The 13,171-nt window shown below is 29.7% G+C and overlaps 1 long non-coding RNA gene across 1 annotated transcript in view; it reads left to right on the top strand.

The window, feature by feature from the left end:
• LOC145943072 (uncharacterized) overlaps positions 1-13,171 on the top strand; it is a 48,649-nt gene that overhangs the window by 8,641 nt on the left and 26,837 nt on the right. The gene's annotated exons all lie outside the window — the stretch shown is intronic.

The following is a 13,171-nucleotide window of genomic DNA, read 5'->3' as shown; positions in this document are numbered from 1 at the left end:
TCATTCTGATTATTTTGATTATTCTAATCATTTTAATCATTTTAATCGCTTTGATCATTTTAATTATTATAATCAAAACGATTAAAATGATTAGAATGATCAAAACGATCAAATGATCAAAATAATCAAAATGATCAGAGTGATCAAAATGATCAAAATGATCACAATGATAAAAATGATCAATAAAGAAATGAAAATAGTCGAAATGATTAATTAATATGATTAAAATAATCAAATGATTAGGATTCTATTCATTCTTAGCTTTGATATTTTTTTCTTTGCTCGGGAATCATTTTATTTTTTTAACATTTTGATCATTTTATCATAATGAACAAAATGACAAAAATCAACCAAATCGAGTAAAATGATCAAAATAATCAGTTATAATTTAATTATGATTAAAACGATCAAGATAATCAAATCGATCAAAACGATTAAAATGATAAATATGCTCAAAATGATCAGTACAATCAAAATAATGAGAATGATCATTAAAAATGTTTTATATAAATGTTTTATGGTAAAAACACCTGTATTCAACTCTATATTATATAATATTAAATATAATAAAATTTTGAGAAAATATTTTCAAAGATTAAAAAAAAATTTTTATTCAAAAATTATTTTCTTAAAATATTATTAACGTCGTTAAATAGAGATGCTTTTACCATGAAACTTTTGTAGAAAACATTTTCTGATATCTCCAATATTTTTCGAGCTAAATCGAGAAAAACATAAAACCGCTCTATTTTATGAGAAGTGGTTTCATCCCTTAGAATCGTTTTTGGATCGCAACTAAAAATTTCTAAATTTATCTATTTATTCTCCCTACACACGTTTTTGGGTTTGCGAGGTTTCCTTGTGAGCCAAAACTCATCATTCCATATCACCGTATTCTCTCTGTTCTCTCTACTTATTTAGAGAAGAGAGAGAGGAGGGGAGGGAGGGAGCAGAAATATGGAAATTATTCCTGCGGAAACCGCTACGTCGCGATTTCATCGCGGGGAATTTTACGCCAAGTATCACCGCGGTAATTAAAATTCATCGAGACAAACTCGCGGGAGAGACTTACTTAACGAGAGGGATAATTCGCTCGGAGGGATTTTGGCGCAGAGAGCGCGCGCTAATGAAATTGTCTCTTCTCGAGAATGGATTCTTGTGACGTAAAATATTCGAATATCATCCGAAATGCGTCAGTCAGGATAATATATCAGCTTCCTCTTTGTTGGAAATACCACATTCGTCGCACATATGACGAATAAAAAATATTATACATTCGCCGATCTGGTTTTATCGCATCTTAAATAACTACTCGAGCGAGATTTACTTCGAATATTTCTTCTACTCACAATCATATCGATGATTCATACTCTTTTTGCGTCATTCGTGACGAAAAGAAGAAGAAAGAAAAAAATATTAAATACGAAAGCACGTGTAAAATGTGAACAGAATTCTAAATAATAATAAATTTAAAATAAAAAAAGTTATACGTATAATAAATATATATATTATGATATAATAAATATATATATTATGATATAATAAATATATATATATATATTGATTTATTATGTAATAATAAATATATATATTTCCTATATTTATATATATACATATATATTTTACACGCAATCAATTTAATGTGTAATTTCTTTGTAAATAAAAACGTAAAACGTTGTCTCTTTTGTGTATACAAAGTCACGTAGCGATGGTTATATCGATTTCCAGTCAATATCGTGTTGGAAACTGAAAAAAGACCTAGCCATACAGTTCGTGCAACTCTTACAAAGTGAAATCAACCTGGGATCGAAAAAGAAATTTCAAAAAATATTGTACTTGTGTACGAGGGGGAAAGTCTCTAGAAAAAGGAGAGGCAAAATTGTCATCTCCCGATGGCAAAACCGGTTGGCTGTTTCAGAATGATTCACATTTCCACAGATGCTTGGTCTATAGTCGCATCTTCCAAAGAGCAGAGCTACTCAAGTAGCTCGAAAGTCTACAAAAAGCGAAAGTTTACGAAAACGAAAAATCTTTCGAGCACGAAAAGTCTCTCGAAAAGAACACACTTGAAGAATTAATTAGGGAAAACGCGAATAAATGATCAAATCGAGATATATAAAATGGCCAAGAGCCAACTGCAGTAAATAAAGCGCGTATATATTTCATTGTAAATAAAAAATTATTATAAATATGCATAATCAATATAAGTAGTCTACGTTTTCCTTTCTTGGATACTCTATAGTATAATTAAAAAATAATTTTAAACATAGATTACATAAATAAAAAGATAAAAAATAAAAAATGATAAATTAAAAAAAATATTTATTAATATATAAAATAAATAAATAAAATTTTAAATAAAAAGATAAAAAATAAAAAATGATAAATTAAAAAAAATATTTATTAATATATATAAAATAAATAAATAAAATTAATATGCATGTGCAATCTTATATGGTGTATTTATCACAAGTGTACTTAAAAATTTGCATTCTTTTACGTAATTATATTTCTTAAATGTATATAATCAAGAATCACTTCTTGATTAATAAGTAAATATTAATAAGTAAATGTTGTGAAATATGGCAAAATGTCACTTTTACTCGCTATTTTTAGAATCATATGAAACATTCTGAAAGCTAAATCCTAAATTATCAGAGAAAGAAAAAGAGAAAGATAACAAATTCTTGTTAAGACAAACGCCTGCAATTTTTCAAAAATCGACATGTATTTTTTAAACACAAACATCTGGTCGCGCATTCATCCAAGAAATCACCTGTTTTCGCGACAGGTGAAGAATATGAAATACACCGGATATACGCCTTAAATACGCAGGGGACGATAGGTACTTTACATAGACACGAAAAATTGCGATAGCGTAACAGGTGCGATGATTTTATACGACTTTTCGTATAAAAATTTCAAATATGTCGGAATGATTGCATGAAAAAATCCTTTCAGTGCACTTTTGACTACGTCATGATTTCTTATTCAATATACACAAACGCTCGTTAAAAAAAAATGCAAAATACCTTGTCTAGCTTTTCTAGAAATATTTATATAGAAATATTTTTTCTAGAAATATTGATATATGTATATAAAATTGTGAAACTTCGACATTAAATAGTACTGATAAGGAAAAATCGTTAGGGTTAGCAGACAGATTATAGGGTACACCCTCGGAATCACCGTTACAAGTGCCTACCTGTTCTGGGGAGGGATCTACCTGGATAATGGCAGCCAACGCGGCTTTGCCTGAGAAATAATCAATAAGAACAAACAAGTCGGCACGAGGGGATTGTATGCGAATAAACCGACCTAATATAATCGTTGGCCGGCCTTTCGTGGTATAAATTACGGAATTCCCTTTGAAATCGCGTGTATATACTTGGGAACGTGTGTGACCGCCATTCCGAGCGAGAGAGAGAGAGAGATGCAATTTTCTAAAAATAAAAATTAATTATCCCGCAATATTATACAGTTTTAGTTCAGTTTAGTATCATGTTTAAGTTTGTATATTTCAGAAGATTACTTATTTTACCATTTATCGATCAAACTGTGCTCAAGAGAAAATAAAAGAATTTTAATATATTTAATAAATTTTTTAAAATTTAAAATAAATTTTTAAATGATTAACAAGTTTTCGAGCACTTTTGTAATTAATTGTGAAAAAGCGAAATAAATTACAAACTTCTCAGAAGTCAATTCAACATCAATTCTATATTGTTTTATAAATTTCTAAAGTTAAAAAATTTAAGAAAAATAAAGTTTATATGTTTCGCATTTAAAAGAGCACGGCTATAAATAATTTTTCTATAAAAGATACGAGGATTCGATTACGTAGAAAAATTATATCCAAACGAAAACATTAGCTTAACAGAGTATCACGTGAGTACGTATCTTAAGTTATTTGATTATGGCGATATTTGGTTATGGCGTATCTTTACGATTGCTAAGGAAACGATTATTAAAGATAATTTGAAGCGGCGAAGTAATAAAAAGATCTGCGCGCGACTTATAAAGTATAATACGCGAACACTAATACGATAAAACTTTAAAATTGCCTCGAAAATTGTCTCAAGATCAACAAGTCATGACTCGTAAACGAAGTTGAAAATCTCCGAAAATAAATTCTAATCCGGAAGTGAAGCTATTTCTGGCGCTATTCTTTGTACTCTGCGAAAGACAAAGGACGCTCGAAAGTGGAGCCGAACTGGACCGTGTAATAAGATGAAGAATCTACAACTTGGCACAAAAGCGACAAAAATGCCGGAACGAGATATCAGGGCGAAAGTAGGAGATTTTCATCTCGCTTTTCAATTTGCTCTCGACAAGAATGAGATCTTTTATTCCGGGTCACTGCCAAGTTTCTTAAGAACTTATATATTCGTCTCTCTTTCTCTCTTTTATATCTCCGCTCTTTGATCTTTCTAAAAACTTGAGATTCTTCGAGAAGACAAAATTAATTTTTGCATCGATGTGTGACCGCAATTAAAGAAAAATCTCTTTTCTGTTATAATTGCGTTCATTGAAATTTTCTTCGAGATTCTGATAATCTTTAATTACGATTTTATATATATAAAATAATTAGATACGAAAAAATAGACGTTATTAGTTTTATACATAATATTTGTATAGTGTAAATTAATAATTACATATTGATACTCTCTTCTCTAAACAATTTTTCGAGACTTTGGTAATCTTTAATTACGATTTTATATAAAGTATGATTAAAAATGTGAAATAATTATATACGAAAAAATCAACATATTAATTTTGCACATAATATTTGTAAATTGTAAGTTAATAATTACATATCAATATTCTCTTCTAAACATTACAATTTTATATAAAATATATGATTAAAAATATGAAATAATTAGATTGGAGAAAAAATATAGACGTTATTAATTTTGCACATAATATTTGTATAATGTAAGTTAATAATCACATATTGATATTCTCTTCCAAACAATTTTTCTTGTTACATAATTTTAAAAAAATATCAAGTCTGAAATAAAATTATTACCTTAGCAACTGTCGCAACGTCAATTTTTATCGATCAAAAAAAATCCCCGCGGTTTAAAGAGAGTCCGATGTTTCGGAAGATAAGATAGCTGAGGTAAAAAAATGTACATATATACATAAATCAAAATTAGCGACTCTTGGATTATCGAGGTGAGTTTGAATTTACGAGCCTGGATGCGCGCAAAAAGGCGAGCGCCGCCGTTTGCGTTGACACGACACACAACCTCGTAGAGAGAGATCGATAGGACCACCGAGAAGAGGAGGTGAAGGCGGGAAAAGCAAGTATGCACAAAGAATTAAGTGCAATGACCGTATATATACCGCGGTGCAACGTGCCGCTTCATTCTCGCGAATGAATGACGTCACTCGACTCGAGTGTAGAAATTTTTTACTCCAACACACGAGTCGCAAACTACTTCAAGAAAATATTAAGATATTAAGATTAGAATATTAAGATTAAGAATATGAAGATTCTCTTCTCTCAGAAAATGACTTAATTTTTTTTACCGTAAAATTTATAGCAAAGACTAAGGGGAGAAGTCTCCCGATCAGCTGATCGGTACGTCAGAATTGTCAAACGTCAAATGTCAAACGTCAAACGTTTACTTTAAAAATATTAAGACTCTCTCCTCTTAGAAGACGACTTAATTTTTTCACCATAAAATTTATAGCAGACTAAGAGGAGAAATCTCCCGATCAGCTGATCGATACGTCAGAATTGTCAAACGTCAAACGTCAAACGTCAAACGTCAACGACGCGAAGAGAACAAAGAATTGCGCGCTCTCTTTTTCTCTCTCGCTCTTCTCTCACTCTGGTAAACTCACTCATCTCGACGATTATGGAATACACGCCGACGCAGCGACTATAAACATCAGTATGTACCGTTAAGGCAACTTGCATGAGAGGGGCAGTGCACATGGTCGTTCGCCGACACGGTATACACACTCCCGTAGCAACTATAACTGACCCAAATACGGATCGCCCATTGTCGAAGAATCCGAGCAATTACAAAAGAACGCGTCGTTAACATGTGTAATTGTGTGTCGTGACGAGTTTCTCATCAACGCCTTTTCGTTTCATGCGATAATCTGAAGAGAGCTAATGTATTCTCTTTCCCTCTTTAATTTTGCAAGAAAAATACCGAGCAGTATCTAGTATTACAGGATGTATACTTAAATTTTGTAAAAAAAAATTCCTGAGAATTCCCTGATCTTCCCGGTATTTTCGTTTAAAATTTCAGGTAAAATAAGAAAATTTGTAGATGCAGCTTTTTAAAAGTTTCGTTATTGTATACGTTTTTAATGCTTTCTATTCATACGATTGGAAAGTTATCAAGAATGCAGTTTTTCTAGCATTTAATATTAATTTATTAATTGTAAAATTAATTTGGACAATAACAAAGTGCGATATATCATTATATCTAAACGCTAAAAATATATGCAAGAATATAATATAAAATAAAAATAGAAAACAAAAAATAATTTATTATAAACGTCTTAAGAAATATTAATTTATTTAAATTAATTATTTATTAAACTATTATTTATTTGTTTATTCAATTATTTATTTAAACATTTATTTAAAAAATAAGGAGTGCTTATTTATTTAAATATTACCTATTAAAAAATTGAACAATTTTTTATGAAACTTACATAAGTTCTTGATACTAAAATAGATCGTCAATAAAAAAGTTACATAAAATTTTAATAAAAACTTAAATATTGCAAAGATATGTTAGACATATGTTTCTTAAATGTTAAATAAGAATAAAATTATCAAAAGGGCATTTTTTTTTAATTCCCTGAATCCCAATCAAATTCCAGAAAATTCCCTGAAAATAATCAGGTTTTCAAGATTTTTCCCGGGAGTATACACCCTTTTTAAATTTTCTTCTACAGAAAACTTAAAAAAAAAAGAAATATTTAAATAATTTAAAAGATATCTTTAGATTGTAATTATCGAGAAGAGACACGAGTGATAATTAAAAAAAGAAATTTTAACAAAGTATAGGATTTAAAGAAATATATAAATAAATCAATTAAAATATTCTTCGGCTAATTTTTAAAATAGAATATGATCTCTTGAACATGTCGTTTACTAAGGTATTTTATTTCAAAATTTTCAGAAAAAGAGAAAGATAAACATCGCTCGCCAACTAATTAAATTTCGTTCTTTATCAAACATCCTGTAAAATCCTTTGATACGTAGGTGTCTCTCCGATAACACGCAATTCTTATTAGATGGGATTAAGTGTCTTACAAATAGATTCGAATTTGTTTGCTTGGTTTCAAACTCTATAAATATCTCAAAAAACAAGAGCGGTATTCTTTATCAAACATCCTGTAAAATCCTTTGATACGTAGGTGTCTCTCCGATAACACGCAATTCTTATTAGATGGGATTAAGTGTCTTACAAATAGATTCGAATTTGTTTGCTTGGTTTCAAACTCTATAAATATCTCAAAAAACAAGAGCGGTATTTTTTTTATCTTGGAGTTCGAGTACTATTTGTAAAAGATTCGATTCTTTATTATAGAAAATACTATTAAGAAATAGTACTTATAAGTAATAGTACTTATAAGAAATAGTACTATTTGTAAAAGATTCGATTCTTTATTATAGAAAATACTATTAAATACTATTAAGAAATAGTACTTATAAGTACTATTTCAAACCTTGCAGGTACTCAATCTAAAATTCTAATATAATTATTCTAGATTCGATTACTTCTCAAGTACAAAATATATGAAATATTATTTCTTACGAGTATTATTCGAATCCTAGAAAATAAAACTTGATTATTAGATTTGACTCGGATTTTTAAGTACATATTGAACTCTCGATCCCTAATTCTTATAATTTTAAAAAACTTTATGACAGATATCGAAGTAAAACTTTGCACGCATAGTGTTAGAAAGTCACTTTCTAATTATTCGCCGATAATCGAATTCATTGCGAATAGATTCGTCTAGAAATAGGATGGATCAAGTATTATAATATCGTATGCGGGAGAGCGCGAATTTTTTTGATCGCGCGCAAATTGCGGCGCGCCTTAAATTGCAGTATTAAACGAAGGAGAAGTGTAGGTGTGTCGTCTCTCTTTGGACTTTCTCGACGAGAGAGAAGGAGGGACAACCTGGAGCGGCGAAATAATCGCGACCTCTCCGAGGAAACGACGCTTTTGCACGGTTCATTGACAGGGAAGCCGCGGATTTCGAGCCTCGATCGAGATCCGTTTATTATTATTACGCGAATCACGCACCTCGCAGATGCCTACCCGAGATCCTGTTAATCCTATTCAACGTGTGTCCGCGGCACATGTTGATATCGGTACATTCAGAGCCAGTTTATTCGGCATCTTTTAAAACACGTTTTTCTGTCCAGAAATATTTATAAATTCCTGCATAGATATATGTATACAGGGTGAGATTAAATATTTAGCTGCTAGACGCAAATTATATACTTTTTCTTAAAAATAATTGTACTTTTTTTACATCAATTGATTCCTCTCACTATTTTGTGCATAAAAGTATTGTTGTAAGAATATCGAAAAATGAATATTTTATGAGATATTTTATAGTTTATGTCAAATTCTGTCAAATATATAAAATATCTCGGAAACTATTTACTTTTTGGCTATTCTTACAACTTATTATGCCGGAGATATTGTGAAGAATCAATTTATATAAAAAATAGGATAATTCTATTTGAAAAAATTAAGTTGACCTTTAAATGAAACACGTAAGCCAAGGACACTTTTAGGTCACGATAACTTTTGCCTGATATTTTTTTCTAAAATCTCATGATTTCCAGATATTTGTCTGCCAAGTTTAAAATAAATCATCCTGTATATATATAATATCGATTAATAAACATATTAATTATGAAAAGAACAATATGTAATTATCACATAGACAAAAAAGATGCATGCTTTAGTTTGCTTCATCCAATTTTTCTCAGCTTATTATTAGTGCAATATTATACTATAATTATTATAATTTTATAAATATAAATATTATTATTATCATACTATAATAATAATATTTATTATATATATAATATATGTATAATAATATATATGTATAATGTATATACACACATATATATATGTATAGTATATAATATAAATATAATTATTAATATATATATATATTATATATATAATATATATTAAATAATAATATTGATATTAATAAAAATAATTAATATCGAGCGATTTATAAGTCTCTGCACGTCAAAGATGTGCGACACGATTATTCTTACATGACACGGATCCCTCGTTAATCTCTCTCTCGTATACCTTATTATTAATTAAATCATTCATTATAGGCGTGTTCAAATAAAAATAGGAAGAGCAACGACAAACATCTCGCGCATCTCCGTTATGAGAGTTGCTGCTGCTTTGCCTTCTCACGCTGTGCATGGAAAATCGAGGTAAATCGCTGCTCCTTCCGTCATCCCCGAGAGAGATTTTATTCGGTACAGAGGAGAGCGGAGAATTGCGCAACAAGTTACACGGTTCATCGACGGCGAAACGATCTCCGAACGATCGAGATCGTCGACCCTCGAACGAAATATATCTTCCATCTCGCCCAACTTCATATCTCGGTCATTCGAAGATGCTAAATTTAAGGCTCCTGGTACCTTGCCGACCATGTCGGAATCGTGACGTCAGGGGCGAGAAAACACACGCTAAAAATTTTTAGATGCCATTTCTAAATAAAAACATATTTGCATAAAATAACACTTAAGATCTCTTTAATACACTTCTAAAAAACGCCGAAAACTATCCTTTTCCCTTTATAATCAATCAACAGCTGTAAAATGTAATATTATGAGGCCCAGTCCGTCTGGTCTTTGCACATGCGCAGTCATTCCGCATGTCAAAGTCTGATATCTTGATCATTTTACGGTTGTTGATTGACTGTCAAGGGAAAAGAATAGTTTTCGGCGTTTTTTAGAAGTGTATTAAAGCGATCTTACGTGTTATTTTATGCAAATATGTTTTTATTTAGAAATCTAAAACATCTCGACGTGTTATTTCTCGCTTCTGACGTCACAATTCCAATATGGCCGCGGTGAGCACCCAGGAGCCTTAACTTCTGCGTATATGTATATCTTCGAAATGAAATCGATTCTCTTATCTCTAAGTTGGGCGCTTAAAATATCAAATTATTATGTGTTTGTCTTAAAATATTGAATTTTCATCACGCGACTGTTTGCGAATCGAGATATATTTCGTCCAAGGACGACGATTACGTCCACAAGAGGAGAGACCTCTAATTGAGGCGAGGTGTCACGGATCGAAAAACACTTGGAAGATTCATGGCGAATTAATATTTTTCGCCGCTATATATTTGCCGTTATCTCGACGCGATCAATTATATTTCGTCTTTTAATGGTCTTTTAATTAAAGAGAGAGAGTCTCCCGCTGAAAAGTATCTGTCACGAGTGAAAAATAATAGTTCATCTCGAGATGCTTTTTATATCGCGTATATTTAGCACCGAACTGTAAACGGAACTCGTTAAGTTTATCGTTTTGCGAAAATGAGTCACGACTTACAGTTAACTTCGAACGACTGATAAATTTATCATCGGACACACATTAGTTCCATGTGGGTTAGCGGATTAATTTACCGGAATAATTAAAAAATTGTTTACGTAAATGTATATATAAATATATAACAACTATATAATTATGTCTAAATATATGATAATTATATAATTAAAAAATAATTATATAATTTTATATAATTAAAAAATAATTATATAATTTTATATAATTAAAAAATAATTATATAATTTTATATAATTAATTATTTTAATTTAATTAAAAAAAAAACAAGTGCCAGTTAGGCACATGTGATATTTTTCACTAAAGATTGGTCTTTAATGTTGTTTCAGTCTCGAAATTTAATTAAGCGAGACATTAAAGGAAGAGAAAACCAATATTGGCAGTATATGTGTATATATGTGTGTTATTGGTGTACAATATGATCGAACATTTCCAATAAAACTGGATGTATTGTCCAGACATATTGTCGACAGGCGTGTCCTGCAGCTGATATCTACGACAACATTCGTGACGCGTGTCAAGGACCTTCGTACAGAAAATATGGGATAAAAGAGAGACCGATCTCGTCTCTATATAAAGACAATTTTTCTTTTTTTCTTTTTGTCGCGTCAACTTTAATCTTTTATATCAATATTTTTTCATATCTAGCGACGAAATAAATATTTTATATATATACTCACACATATATACACAAATATTTTCATATTTCCTGCATACTTCAAATATTCGATCAATTATTTTTCATTAAATAATAGATAAAATCGTTCTTTCGCGCGTAAATGTAACAAAAAAAAAATATTTAACAAATAACGAATTCTACAACGATGTCGATCGATAGCTCTGCAAAAGCGGAAAAGCGTAAAAATATTGCAAGAATTCGAGTCCAGAGAGAAGAAGTGAACGAAACGAGAAATTCAGTCGGCTATAAAGGTCAAATTTTTTGCGTATTTAAAAATAAATGACATTAAAATCATCACGTTATCTACATATTTTTAGCTATACGATGTGTTTCGTAATAATTATTTATATTTTGGGTTTTTCAACACATTGCATAAAAAATATTCAAGTTATTTATTAAAATATCTTGATTTAAATTTTTGACATTTATATCGATGATATTCAGCAGCTCGTTCTTCCCGAAAATTAAGGATTTGTCGATATTTTCGTACAAACTTTTTTTGTTTAATGGAAATATATTTTTAAAATTCGTTCAAATAAGAGGCATATTCTCTATAAAAATACTTACATGATGTATTTTTATTGTTCAGAGTGTCCTGTAATATGTGAGACCCATTTCAGAAATGGATTTAGCACTTAAGAAAAATTTAAAAATATATATTTGATTTTTTTATGTGTCTGATATTTTCTAAATAAGATTTATTTAAAATTTTCTATAAAACATATTTTAATATACCGAAATACTCTGCCAGAGAAAGAAACAAGGTTTCTAGCAAATCCGAAGAACATCTGGAAGATCCCACAATACAAGAAGCTCGATATTGAAACGTTTATGAAGCGCACAATCAGACGCGAGATAATAATTTCAAATATATCTTTTGTAAACAAAAGTAAATACCGATCGCTAAAATATAAAACTCGTTATGACTCATCGGAAACAAGGTCATAAAATCATGTTTATTCAAATTTTGTTTTCATTCCTTTTAAATTCGTATCTGAACATACATCCCACAACACATCCGCATGTTGTTTACTAATTTACATTGTTGCAATTTTGTATCCTTTCTTTTTCTAACAATAAGAAATATCTAGCCAGTTTTTATTCCTAGCAAAAAATTCTCTATCATATAAATAAATATCTTCCTACATCTCTCTCTATTTTCCTAAATCTCAAAATCCGAAATCATTTTCTCGATAAATTATTTAAATAAAAAATTTTTTTAAATCACACATTTACATTGTTTACTGATATACATTATTGCAATTTTGTATCCTTTCTTTCTCTAACAATAAGAAATATCTAACCAGTCTTTTATTCCCAACAAAATTCTCCATCATAAATAAATATCTACCTACATCTCTCTCTATTCTTCTAAATCTCAAAATCCGAAATCATTTTCTCGATAAATTAATTAAATAAAAAATTATTTTTTAATTCATGCATCCGTATATTGTTTACTAATATACATTGTTGCAATCTTGTATCTTTTCTTTTTCTAACAATAAGAAATATCTAATAGCCAGTTTTTTATTCCTAGCAAAATTCTCTATCATATAAATAAATAAATATCTACCTATACCTCTCTCTATTTTTTTAAATCTCAAAATCCGAGAGAAATTATTTTCTCGATAAATTATTTAAATAAAAATTTTAAATCACACATCTACATTGTTTACTGATATACATCATTGCAATTTTGTATCTTTTCTTTCTCTAACAATAAGAAATATCAGGCCAGTTTTTATTCCCAGTAAAATTCTCCATCATATAAATATCTTCCTACAAAATCTACCTCTCTCTACCCTTCTAAATCTCAGAATCCAAAATTATTTTCTTCCCTAATTAATTAAAAAACTTTGCTAAGTACTCTGCGTTGATACCACTGCTT

This window comes from Prenolepis imparis, unplaced genomic scaffold, assembly GCF_030444845.1.
Source record: "Prenolepis imparis isolate NDT839.2.m4 unplaced genomic scaffold, iyPreImpa1.0 SCAF_11, whole genome shotgun sequence".
In the NCBI taxonomy this organism is placed as follows: Eukaryota; Metazoa; Arthropoda; class Insecta; order Hymenoptera; family Formicidae; genus Prenolepis; species Prenolepis imparis.
Note: the sequence above shows the minus strand (reverse complement) of the source record. Positions and strands in the feature narration are given on the sequence as shown.